Here is a 12193-nt window from a genome sequence, read left to right as displayed (position 1 = left end):
ACTGACACGTGGGACTGTCTCATAGGAGATCCAACCACTAATAGAGAATTAAAAAAAAATTTTAAAAATTTAATCTAGGGCTAAAAAATGTGGAATACTTTTTTTTTTTTTTTTTTGCAATATACTTCTAAAAAGTTTTTCGACTTTCTAATTTACTCTTCTTAAAAGGCTAATATTGAAAATACACTTTTTACGTTAATTCCAACCTATTTCAAATATACCCCTAGAATTAAATTCGATTAATGAACGATTAGCAATAGCTGTTATCTGTATTAAATTATTATTTTACCCTTTCAAATAAACACTTCAACAATTTTTCTTATTTGCCTTTAAGTTAAGGGTACAAAAAATATTTTAATTTTTGGTTTTCTCAAATATATCCTTCTAACATCACCAACATTTCTTATTTGCTTTTAAGTTGAGGGCAAAAGAGTAATTTTATTTTTTTTTAACTCACGTTTAATGCAAGTTAACTTAACGGATGATAACTGAGAAAGTATTTGGAGTAACGGAGGAATATATGAAGAATATATTGGAAAGAAAAAAAAAAAGTAAGGATAAATCAGATATTTCTGAAGTTTTGAAGGATATATACACAATTATCCATTCTTTTATATAAAAGGTTAAATATTTATGTATCCTTCTCCAGTTTAAAAATAACTTATATGTTCCTCCAAATTTTAAATTATATGTATATTCTTTTAAATTTGTGATACTTTACGAAAATACCCTTCTAATAAAAATTTCATCAATTTTTGTCAAATTTTATTTAGTTTGCTCTCTTCTTTTTCTGTGCTTTCTTTTTTTCGCCTACTAAATCCCTTAAAGTTTTCTTTTTAAGCAAGTCAATTATTGTTTTAATAGATTTAGCACTCACACCGACCGTCCCTAAAGCAAGTGGCAAAGAGCTTGATGGTTGGCACCTGAGGTCCCAAGTTCGAATCCTAGTTGATTCACATTTCCAGCTAAGTTTATTTCTAAATGAAATAAACGAAGCGGGTAGCGTGCTATCTATCTCTCTAAAAAAAAAAAAAAAGATTTAGCACTCACTGCATCATCACAATGTCTATTATAGCGAGAGAGTTATATCCTCGCGCGCAGAAGCTTCTCTTCTCGATCTAGAGTAATTTGGAATTGAATTGAAACAACAAAGAAAATGTAACCAAAACAATCAAAATGCATACCAATGACCAAAATCATAATGAATAAACAAAAGAAAATATTGTAGAGTGTGATGGAGGAGAAAGTTTTGTAAAATTTAATTTCTTTTAGTCAACTTAGAATATTTTCAAAAATAAACAAGATTATTTCTATGCCTGTCATTTTACTAATGGGACATTAATTCGAATTGACAATTAGCATCAGTGAATATGATTTGAGCGATTTAAACTTCATAGAAATTAAATTTTATAATATTTCAACGTCTATAGTCAAGTGGTTCTAAGGTGTATTTGTGACCGCTGGATTACTAGGTAAGTAATATCGTAAAATTATGAAATTCAGTTTTTCTAAAGTTTAAAATGGTTATATCGTATTGAACAGTGTCAATTGTAAATTCAGATACCCGATCACCATAAATGATGCTTAGATCGCGTTGAACATATTAATCTTTACCTTCTAGTAAATTTTAGTTGTTTTAAGCATTATTGCATGGACCACATTATTAAATAGAAAAATCAAATTAGTAATGAGATAAAATGGGGTTGAGGGAAGGGCCCTACACCCTTCTTATCCAATCATTTGGTCAAAATAGGAAACATGCATTTAATGCTACTGCCCATTGTTCCCTTGCCTGTTGTTTTGGTTTGGTTAATAAATATTGCAAAATTTTCACTAAAATGTAAATTTTATTTATTATTGATATAGTAATATAAATAAACAGAAGGATTTTGATCGCAAGACGCTAGTTCTATTCTAATTGCGGTGCAGAAAATTTTTGCACTCTAGTCGATAAATGGCGAACCATCTAATGACTTTTTCAGATAATTCAACAATGCTGACTTATCAAGTTGCCATTATTGCAGTACATTACGTCAAATAATATTTTTAAGCAGTTTTTAGATTGTTGCAGATGCCACATATTTAATAGAGAAAATTTTCTGCACTTAAGACTAAGAAATTAAAATTCATGCATTTTATCAATTCACATACATAAATTAGAACATCGTATGATGAATTTACTAGCGTATCAACAATTTTTTAGATATCTTTGTGATTATTAAAGCAATTTTCTTTTTTTGTGGAAAAAGTAGGAGGGTTTTAGCCATTGGTGCACTCAAGAGGGGAAGAGAGAGAGAGAGAGAGAGAGAGAGAGAGAGAGAGAGAGAAATATTAGGTAAAATTTTGATAGTGCTTTAAACCAAAAGGGTCAATCAATACACACAACATCCACTATAGAGGCCCTTCATTATTATAAAAATTATTGCTTATATCTGGTGCATCTATATATTCCGTACACGTTCGCTTTCTTGTATTATAAGCCTTGTAGTATTCAAATACGCATCTAAATTAAACCTAACTATATAACTACTATACTCTTCTTTCTGTTTAAAAATTAGATACATACATTACAAAAGTATATATATATGTGGTATGTGGTAAAATAACTAGCCAACAAATTAAAAGCGATACGCAAAATGTATAGATACACTACATACAAGCAATAATTTGTTTCTTTATGAGCTCTCTCTTTCAATTAGAGCCTTTATTGGGACCTACTCTCACCCTCTTTTTGCTTTTCTTTTATTTTCCTTTTCTTTTCTTTTGTTTTTCTTTTTTTTTTTGAAGAGATATTGGGACCTAGTTATCTTCAAGAGACTTTGTACCTTATACATCATGGTGCAAATTGAGTGAACTTGGTACATAAAATTAGAGTGTTTTTGAAGGCTTTAGAAGAGCTAGCTTTAGAAAAGTTTGGATCATGCACTTGTATATTTTATTTATCAACCTTTTCCATATATAGTATATTTAATGATTAATAAGAAAATTATTGCTTAATTAAGATATTATCTCAACTACATCATTCTTAGAGATATAATTTAAACAAGTAATTAGTCTATAAGGGGTTGTTTGGTTTCTTAGAAAAAAAAACATAATCTGGAAAATGATTTTCTGGATGAAAAAGTATTTTTAGCCTGTTTGGTTTCCAAGAACAGTAATATTCCGGAAAAAACAATTTCCATATTTTATAAAAAGTCCCCTTTTAGTTTTTCAAATTTTTTATCTGGAAAAATGAAAAGTATGGAAAGAGTTTTTTTTTTTCATGGACAACTTTTTGTCCCAAAAAAATATATTTTTTTAGGATTTTTAGAAGAACCAAGCATCCCCTAATTAAGTTTTTCTGTATAGCAATTATGCCCTTCAAATAAGTCATAAATTTCCGAAACAATGTAAATTAGCATAACTTATAGTTACTAGCTAATTGAGATGAGTTTTACATCAAACTCAATGACTTAATTTTAATTTGAGATTTGAGATGACATATATATATATATATATATGTGGAACAAATTTTAAGGACATGATCATAAAGATTGGAAAAGTTGTAACCAACCCTAATATCAACATGAGTCATTTTCAAGTTAAATTGCTTGAAAAGGAACTTTCATCTGTAATAAACAAAAGTTATAAAGCTTTTTTGGTGAGAGGACAAATCAAAATCAGCTACAATCTAAGGCCAAAAGCTATTCAAACTTATATCTCTAGTTGCATAAAAATATTGTCATGTGCATTTCAATGAAAATAATTCCATTTGATGGCATGTTTTGTTATTGATAATGTTAAGAATAATGGTCTTATATTGAATATAAATAATTCTATCCTGCCTAGTTACATCCAATGAGTTTCATCTGATTTTCTCAAATTGGTTTCATCTATCAACAATGTACTAGCAGGGCCTAACACATTTCAAAAGGAGATCGATCTAGGGGACAAAATAGTGTAAATAAGGACTCAATTATTTGATAATTTGGGTTCGTCTAAAGAATATCATATATATATACCCTTTGTCTGCGTGATAATTTGTAAAACATTTTGTAGAACGTACTATTTGTTTCTTAAACTTCAATTTGACGCTCTGTGGTTCAGTACATTTCCATTATGTCACCTTCTAGTTTAAGAAGTTACACTTAATTGTTCTATGGGTTTATTTTCATTTTACCACAAGGATCTAGTTTTGAACAAGGTAGCCCACCTTTTGCAAACTACAAAGTGATAGAATGTAAGTTAATTATAGAAAAATAAAAATGCAATATTATAGTATTATACCATACTACATTAGTTTACAAAGAATATTACTTTTTATTAGTGTGTTTTACGGTAAATTAAAACCACGCTAAGAATAACTTTCTAAACCAAAGGATGATAAAATAAAAATATGCTTTATATCCATAGTGTTATGACAAACGCACAAACGAAAATGAAAATAGCGAACACGAAATAGTCAAACCACAAACAAAAATAAAAAAGAACATACAGATTTGCGTGAAAAATCTTTTGCAAGAAAAAATTTCAAGTCACATCTAACACATAGTATGAAGAACATATGTAATATTTAACATGGTAGGGGGCATAACATATTTGAGTGTTGGAGCCCACTTAATTTGTAGCTAGGACCAACTCTCTCTCTCTCTCTCTCTCTCTCTCTCTCTCTCTCTCTCTCCATTTATAGGTTTATGATCACTCTCCAATATTATTACAACCTATATGTATATATTTATCCAAGTTGGTTGGATGGTGCTATCTGGTCATTGCTTCTTTGGGCTCCTTTTGTCTTTTACTTGTCTTTGCTGCAAAGAAACTAGACAAAGAGGATCTCTCTCTCTCTCTTGGTATAAAAAATTAATGCACAAGACTTGTAGATAAAGTCTAGATTAAATGGCAGATCTCTTCAGCATGAGCTAATGGTTTTCGATTCGAATCATGCTATAAGAATATATATATATATATATATAGTGTGTGTGCATGAATAGTTACAAGCTTGATAAAATAAAATAAAGTAAGAGGCATAACATGCATGAATGCTTCTCATATATGCACATCACTTAATTAAACTTAGGACATTAAGAAAAATACTTTAATTTGGAACCACCAAATTAAAGCTTAATAAGAGCCGCACTAATTAATTATATAAATTATGTCATTTTATATCATTAATTTCAGCTTAAAATTATTACATATATATTACCTTAGTTAGATCTTTATGTATCTCACATATATAGAGCCTAGCTAGTAAATAAAATGAAAAAAAAACTTTTGTGGAAAAACCTTTTGGTGGGGAATACTTTTGAGTTAATGAGGGGCTAAATTAATTAATTAATTAATTAATTAATTAATTAATTAATTAAAAGGCACATAATTGATATTTAATAGACACAAGTTGGTTGATGTAAATAAGCTAGCTTTTAAATTGTGGATCCATGGCCAAAGAAGGGAAACTATGCAAAGCAAGGGGGTGGGTTTGAGAACAAAGGAATGGGACTAAGCCCTCACCAACCCAACCTTTGCATGTGGGTTTGTCCCTACTCTCTCTCTCTCTCTCTCTCTCTTGCCACAGGAGCAACCCAACCCACAATATCATCAACTCCCCCCTAGCTACTTTATGTAACACCCCGATAGTCTCGCAATGATAAAATAACTCTGATTGAATTATATGAGATCTTACATGTTAGTAATAATAACTGAGTTTAAATATTTTGGGCTGATGATTTGGGCTCAATGAGTTATATTGCTAGCGGGTTAGGTCGTTATACTTTACCTCAAAATTGAAAGAAAAAAAAATTCAAATTTAATTTGTCCCTCCACTTGTTCTAATGTTTGGCGTGGCTTCTGAAACAGCTAATCTTGTTAGATGTGACTCGAAATTGATAATCGACTTCAGTTCGAAATTTCGATTCGCCGACAGTTTCGCGGTGCAATCAAATTTGAAATTAAAATTATCAAGGAAAAATGAATGTCTGTGGTGGGTAGCGGAGGGCTCGGGCCGACAAGTACGGATCGGATCGGATCCGATCCGAAACTCGTTAAGAGTTTTCTTTATCGTTTTTGCCCCAGAGGCGACTGATGGTGGTTGATTGTACTCGAACATTGTATTTCCTTTTCAATAGTGAAGTTTTCTCCTCTCTCGCCTGTAATTTTTTCCTACAAAGAATTTTTCACGTAAATCTGTATGGTCCTCTATTTCTGTTTGTAGTTTATTTATTTTGTGTCCGTCATTTTCGTTATCGTTTGTGCGTTTGTCGTAACAAATTTGCTTTGGGATTTCATAATGCAGCAAGAAATTGTTTTGGCGAACAAAATGTCTAGAGTCTATGTTACGGTGACAAGTTGAAATGAGCTCCTTAATTAGTCTAATTAATTGTACTATATAACCTTTGGTAGAACAGTTGATGCGCGATCTTAATTCGAAGCAATAGGTTTCAAGTTACAATCCAAACATAAAAATATGTGCTTGCGTGGAAGGATTTAGAGACTTGTTAAAAAATAAAGGAAAAAAAAAAAGAACTAATTTCTGTATCGAAAAGTTTTTAAATAATAATTTAAATGAAAGAACTGATACTATTTTTTTCAAGCAATACATTTGTATATAATTAAGAGTTCTAAGAACCCTGAGTCCTACATTAATAAGCATTTACCTCTCTTTTTCCTTTTCTTTTTTTCCTCCCCTCCCCTCCCTCTCTCTCTCTCTCTCTCTCTCTCTCTCTCTCTCTCTCTCTCTCTCTCTCTCTTGTGGTCTACTAATGGTCAATGTAGTAGCTTTTAGGTCATGTTTAAATTTAAAACCCTAGTCATTACTTAGTCACTCACATTTTGTTTCTTACAGTGGGCACATGGTCTATATATATTTATATATAGAATACGTCTTCTATACTTTCGAAAGTATAGTGACCTCCGTGCTTGTAAGTTATTTTTTATAATGGTGCATTAATTTGATTCAGCGATCGGCTCCGTTAGGCATGATCTACACTATTAGAACTATTTAGAAATCAGATTTCATAATTTTTCGACATCATTTACCAAGTGATCAAAGAGTCTCAAAAATAACTATTTTAACAGCCAATGTGGCACGTTCGAAAGTTCAACGGTGTAGAAGAATCGAAATTACATGAAACTTTAATACAAAATTCTACAGAATATCAAGAGTAATAGCAATACTTCCGATTTGAAATTTGAGTCTTTTATCACTATTTTTTTTTGAGATTTTTATTTTCAGTCATTCATTTTGAGCCTACTCGTTCAATAGACAAATAAAGTCAAAAAACTATGAAATTTGGTTTCTAAATAATTCAATAGCATAATTCATAATCATAACGGAGTCGATCACTGAAGTCGGATACTACCATTATCAAAAATAACTTAAAGATAGAGATCTCGCGTACTTTCAAAAAATTATGAGATCCTAACTAATATAGTATATAATATATACTTATATGAAGATGTTACTGGTTATGCTTATTGGAAGCCACGAGCCGCCGTGCTTCAAGTTGTTTTGATGTTTCGACTTTTGAATCGACGATCCGCTCCGTTAGAGTTGATCTAGAGTATTTGAAGTACCTAAAAAATAAATTTTGTGATTTTTCGATATCATTTGTCTAGTGATCGAAGGGGTTCAAAATAATAATTTTATGGTCGTGGTGAGCCGGTTGCAAGTTTAACGGTGTAGAAAATATCCAAATCACATGAAATTTGATAAAAAAAATTCTTTATACCATATAAAACAGATCAATAACTTTGATCTAAATTTTAATGTCATATCATCATATTTTTGTAAGATTTTTATTTTCAGGCCTGTTGATTTGAGCCACTTCGATCACTTAGGCAAATGATATCGAAAAATCACAAAATTTATTTCTAGATATTTCAAATACTTAGATCAAGTCTAACGAGCTGATCGTCGATTCGAAAAGTCGAACATCGAAAAAAGTGGAAGCACGGAAGCCTCCGTGCTTCCATAAGCATTCTGCCGCACTCGTATATATACTATATATTATTATTATATATATATAATATATATATATTATTATATATATATATATATATATATAATATATTTCCTACTTAATTTGCTAATGAGATTGCATTCATTCAATGTATATATATCAAATATTTGGTCTAAACTTGTAGGCAAGTCTCTACACGAGAAGCAGAAACAAAACTCTTGACTAAAATCAAATAAAGCTTCAAATCTACGCTCAAATTCGCAATTTCTACTTTTGATTGGTGAAAATTCTATTATTGAAGGGCTTATTAATACACAGCTATCAATATACTGCACTTATGCAAGACATTGTTTTCTATTATATATATCCTTTCTATGTCCTTTTTTAATCCTTTTTTTTTTTTTGGGCTTTTGAAAAGAGATGAGAGATCATAGTTTAGATTTTTACTAAATTATTATCATTGCTTGGATTTTTTTTTTTTTTGCATGGACTATAGGCCATGCCATAATGTTTAGTTGGACTAATTCACCAAATCCACCAAATATAGATGTTTTTTTTTTTTGAAGCATTGACCATATATATATATATATATATATATATATATATATATATATATATATATTATAATAATTATATATATATATAGAGTGAGGCTACTTGCCATCGAAGCATGGAGCCTTCCGTGCTTCCAGCTAGTTTTCGATGTTGCGACTTTCGAATCAGTCGATCGGCTCCGTTAAACTTGATCTAGAGTATTTGAAGTACTAGAAATAAATTTATGATTTTACGATATCATTTGCCTAGTGAACGAAGGGGCTCAAAATCAACGCGCTGAAAATAAAAATCTTACAAAATGTAATAATATGGCATTAAAATTTAAATCAAAGATATTGATATTTTTTTATATAGTATAAAGAATTTTCTATCAAAATTTCACGTGATTTGGATATTCTACACGCGTAAACTTGCAAAGGGCTCACTACGGCCATTGAAATTTGTTGATTTTGAGCCATTCGATCACTAGCAAATGATATCGAAAAATAATAAAATTTATTTTCTAGGTACTCAAAATACTCTAGATCAAGTTTAACGGAGCCGATCGACAATTCGAAAATCGAACATCGAAAAGAGCTGGAAGCACGGAAGGCTCCGTGCCTTCCGATAGACATAGTAGCCTCACTCTATATATATATATATATATATATCTACAGTTGCAATTAATCAATTTATCACTGCTACATCTCATAATTTTATCTTCTAGTTCATTTTTTAAATACTAGCTAATTTTGTATAATTTGATGTATTGAGGGAGAGACTATTCTTTTATTATTATTGCTCGTTAATTCGCTACCAACTATATACGACAACAATTTACTGTCCACTCTTGCACTTTTTGATGTATAAATTTTTATTTAAAAAAATAAAAAAAAAAAACAAACGGATACCAAACGAAGCCTTAGTTATTTTAACAAAGTTGATTAGAAAATTAGGGCCTGTCTCAAAATGTAAAATAGTTGAAGGGGTCTCAGTGCATTTTAACCAAGAATTTCTTACTTTGCATGCACCATACCAACACCTTATTAGACTCCAAATCAAATGAGCTGTGTGTCACAAAAATATCATCATATAAGAAATAATCATGAGAGAATACACCTTTTTATATACATGTCATGCTTCTTATTTGGTTTTTTCCTCATTATTTTTGCTTAATTTTTGCTTGGACAAAAATATCCATGGACCTAGTATGTAGATCAAGATTACCTACACTCAAAATTTCTTAGTAGCCAATAACTCGTTTGAATGCATAAATATTCTATTCAGTATTACATATTTTTATTTACTCGGGTGTTGTTTGGATGTGTCAGAATATATATGTTAATTATATTTAGTGATAACTCTGGCCAGAAAGAGTTTAGCTACCAAAATGTTGCTTAGTCGATTGAATTTAGATATATATTAAAAAAGTAAAAAATTTATAAAATTTATCGGAACTATGGACCGTTTTGGTTTTAGCTATCCAACCTCTATCGCACTTTTCAATGTTATTTGATTGAATTAGTCGACGACACTTCGACTTAAAAATCTGAACGCATCACTCATCTTTACAGATTTAGTTAGTAAATCTCATATAATTCGCACAACTGTAAACTTATTAAAGCAAGTATTAGCTTACATTTTAAAGTTAAAGCACCGTCGACTGACACAAATCCAATAAATTAAAAGACTAGGTAATAATAAAATTAAAATTTTGCAAGATTGAATAGTCGACTCCAAATGGTCTATAGTTCAGATAAGTTTTACATGTTTTTACCTATTTAGAAACACAGGGATCTATCTCTCTTCAACTCCACTTGCCGTCTTTTAACTGGTCGGTCCACGGATGATGTGGTGGACCAAGTCCAAGCAATAATTTCTTGTTTTGGATTGGTGTCCTTTTGGGCCCTTAGCCATGGCCTTCTACAACTGTAAAGTTGACAGAGATTGAAAGGTATATGCTTTGTGCTTCAATTTTTTGAATAATAATTGGGTTATTTTGTGGGCTTCTGCTTTTGGGGAAAGCTCAAAAAAAAAAAAAAAAAAAAAAAAAGGATCTGAATTAGAGCCAGCTGTGTAAGAGATCTTGTTTGTGCCCCACAAATCAAGTACAACAAAGAAAGCCTAAAGAGACAGAATTGAGAGGTCATGTACCTGCACTTATTATTTCTTTTTTTAAAAGAAAAAGGAAAGGAAAGAGAGAATCATGTGAAATGAGAATTTTGTTTTGCTTTTTTTTCTCTCTTTCAAGTTTCAACATAAATTTTGCGTATTGTTAAACATAAAAATATTAAAATATCATTCTGTAATAGCTTAAACTTTTAGAGTACAGCGATTGTTTCACATGGTATATATAAAAGCAGGATGTCCAGAGTTCGAGTTACGTCGGGCTCCTAGCGTGTTATTACGTTATATGCCTACAACAAGTCTCTGAAAGTGCGAATTCAAAAGTTTATTGTTTGATAAGATTATTCATTTCGCCGATTAAATTTTTTTTTTTTTTCAGGTGACTGAAAATTTTTGAAACCAACATTTCTGCTAAAAGAATTATTGATTTTTAGCATCATCCATGTTTGCTTTTCATCAATGAACTTAACATTAGAAAACCTACTTGAGCAATGTGATTTATTGATATATTTACATGAGTTTGGAAATTCAAAAAACACTATACAAGGATGTAATTGGATAATTTAATATCAACCCAACTAAAGCCCAACAAATCCAAGTGGGTGTGGCCCGGCCCGATGCAAATTCGACCCGAAAAATCCAAATTTTGTGTTGATATAAATTGGGAGGATTTTAAATGTCCATTGAGGCCAAAAAATTTGAATGCGAAATTGAGGGCATATTTTGAACTAATTAATGCACAAATTAAAAATATTGTTTATATGAATTACTAAAATTTCCATTTACGACATATATGAATTACTAATATATATATATATATATATATATAGAGAGAGAGAGAGAGAGAGAGAGAGAGTTGAGCTAGAATACGAGTCGATAGTAAACGAGTCATTATACTACCGATTTGTTTTCGATAATAAAGCTTCCAAATTGACGATCGGCTCCGTTGAATATGATCTATACCACTTGAAGTGTTTAGAAATCAAATTTCAAATCTTTTCGACATCATTTGCCTAATGATCAAAGGGTTTCAAAATTTATAATTTTAAAGATCGATAAGAGGCGTTTTCTCATTTAACGACGTAAAGATATCCAAATCAATTGAATTTTTGTTAGAAAATTCTTTAAACTATTTAAAACAAGATCTATACTCTTGATCTTGATTACAAGACTCCTATCATTATTTTTTAAAGAGTATTCATTTTTAGCCATTCATTTTTCTGTTCACTTGATGGATAAAAGAACAATATCGAAAGTGCGTGATATTTGATTTCTAGGTAGTTTAAATGATTTAGATCATATTTAACGGAGCCGATCGTCAATTTGGAAGCTCTATCATCGAAAACAAATCGGTAGTAAAATGGCTCGTTTACTACCGATAGTATTCTAGCTCAACTCTATATATATATATATATATATGTTCCTCCTCCGTCGTTGTAGATGTTGCAGAAGAGGTCCTGACCCGAGGGGTCTCCGCTAGGGCTGGCAAATGAGCGAGCCGGCTGGCGTTCGACTCGCGTTTGACTCGATATTTGGCTCGCTCAAGCTCGACTTGAAATTAAATGAGCCGAGCTTGAACAAAAAAAAAAAGGCTT

The sequence above is a fragment of the Ananas comosus genome, linkage group 10, assembly GCF_001540865.1.
Source record: "Ananas comosus cultivar F153 linkage group 10, ASM154086v1, whole genome shotgun sequence".
Taxonomy (NCBI): domain Eukaryota; kingdom Viridiplantae; phylum Streptophyta; class Magnoliopsida; order Poales; family Bromeliaceae; genus Ananas; species Ananas comosus.
This window is presented reverse-complemented; position numbering follows the sequence as displayed.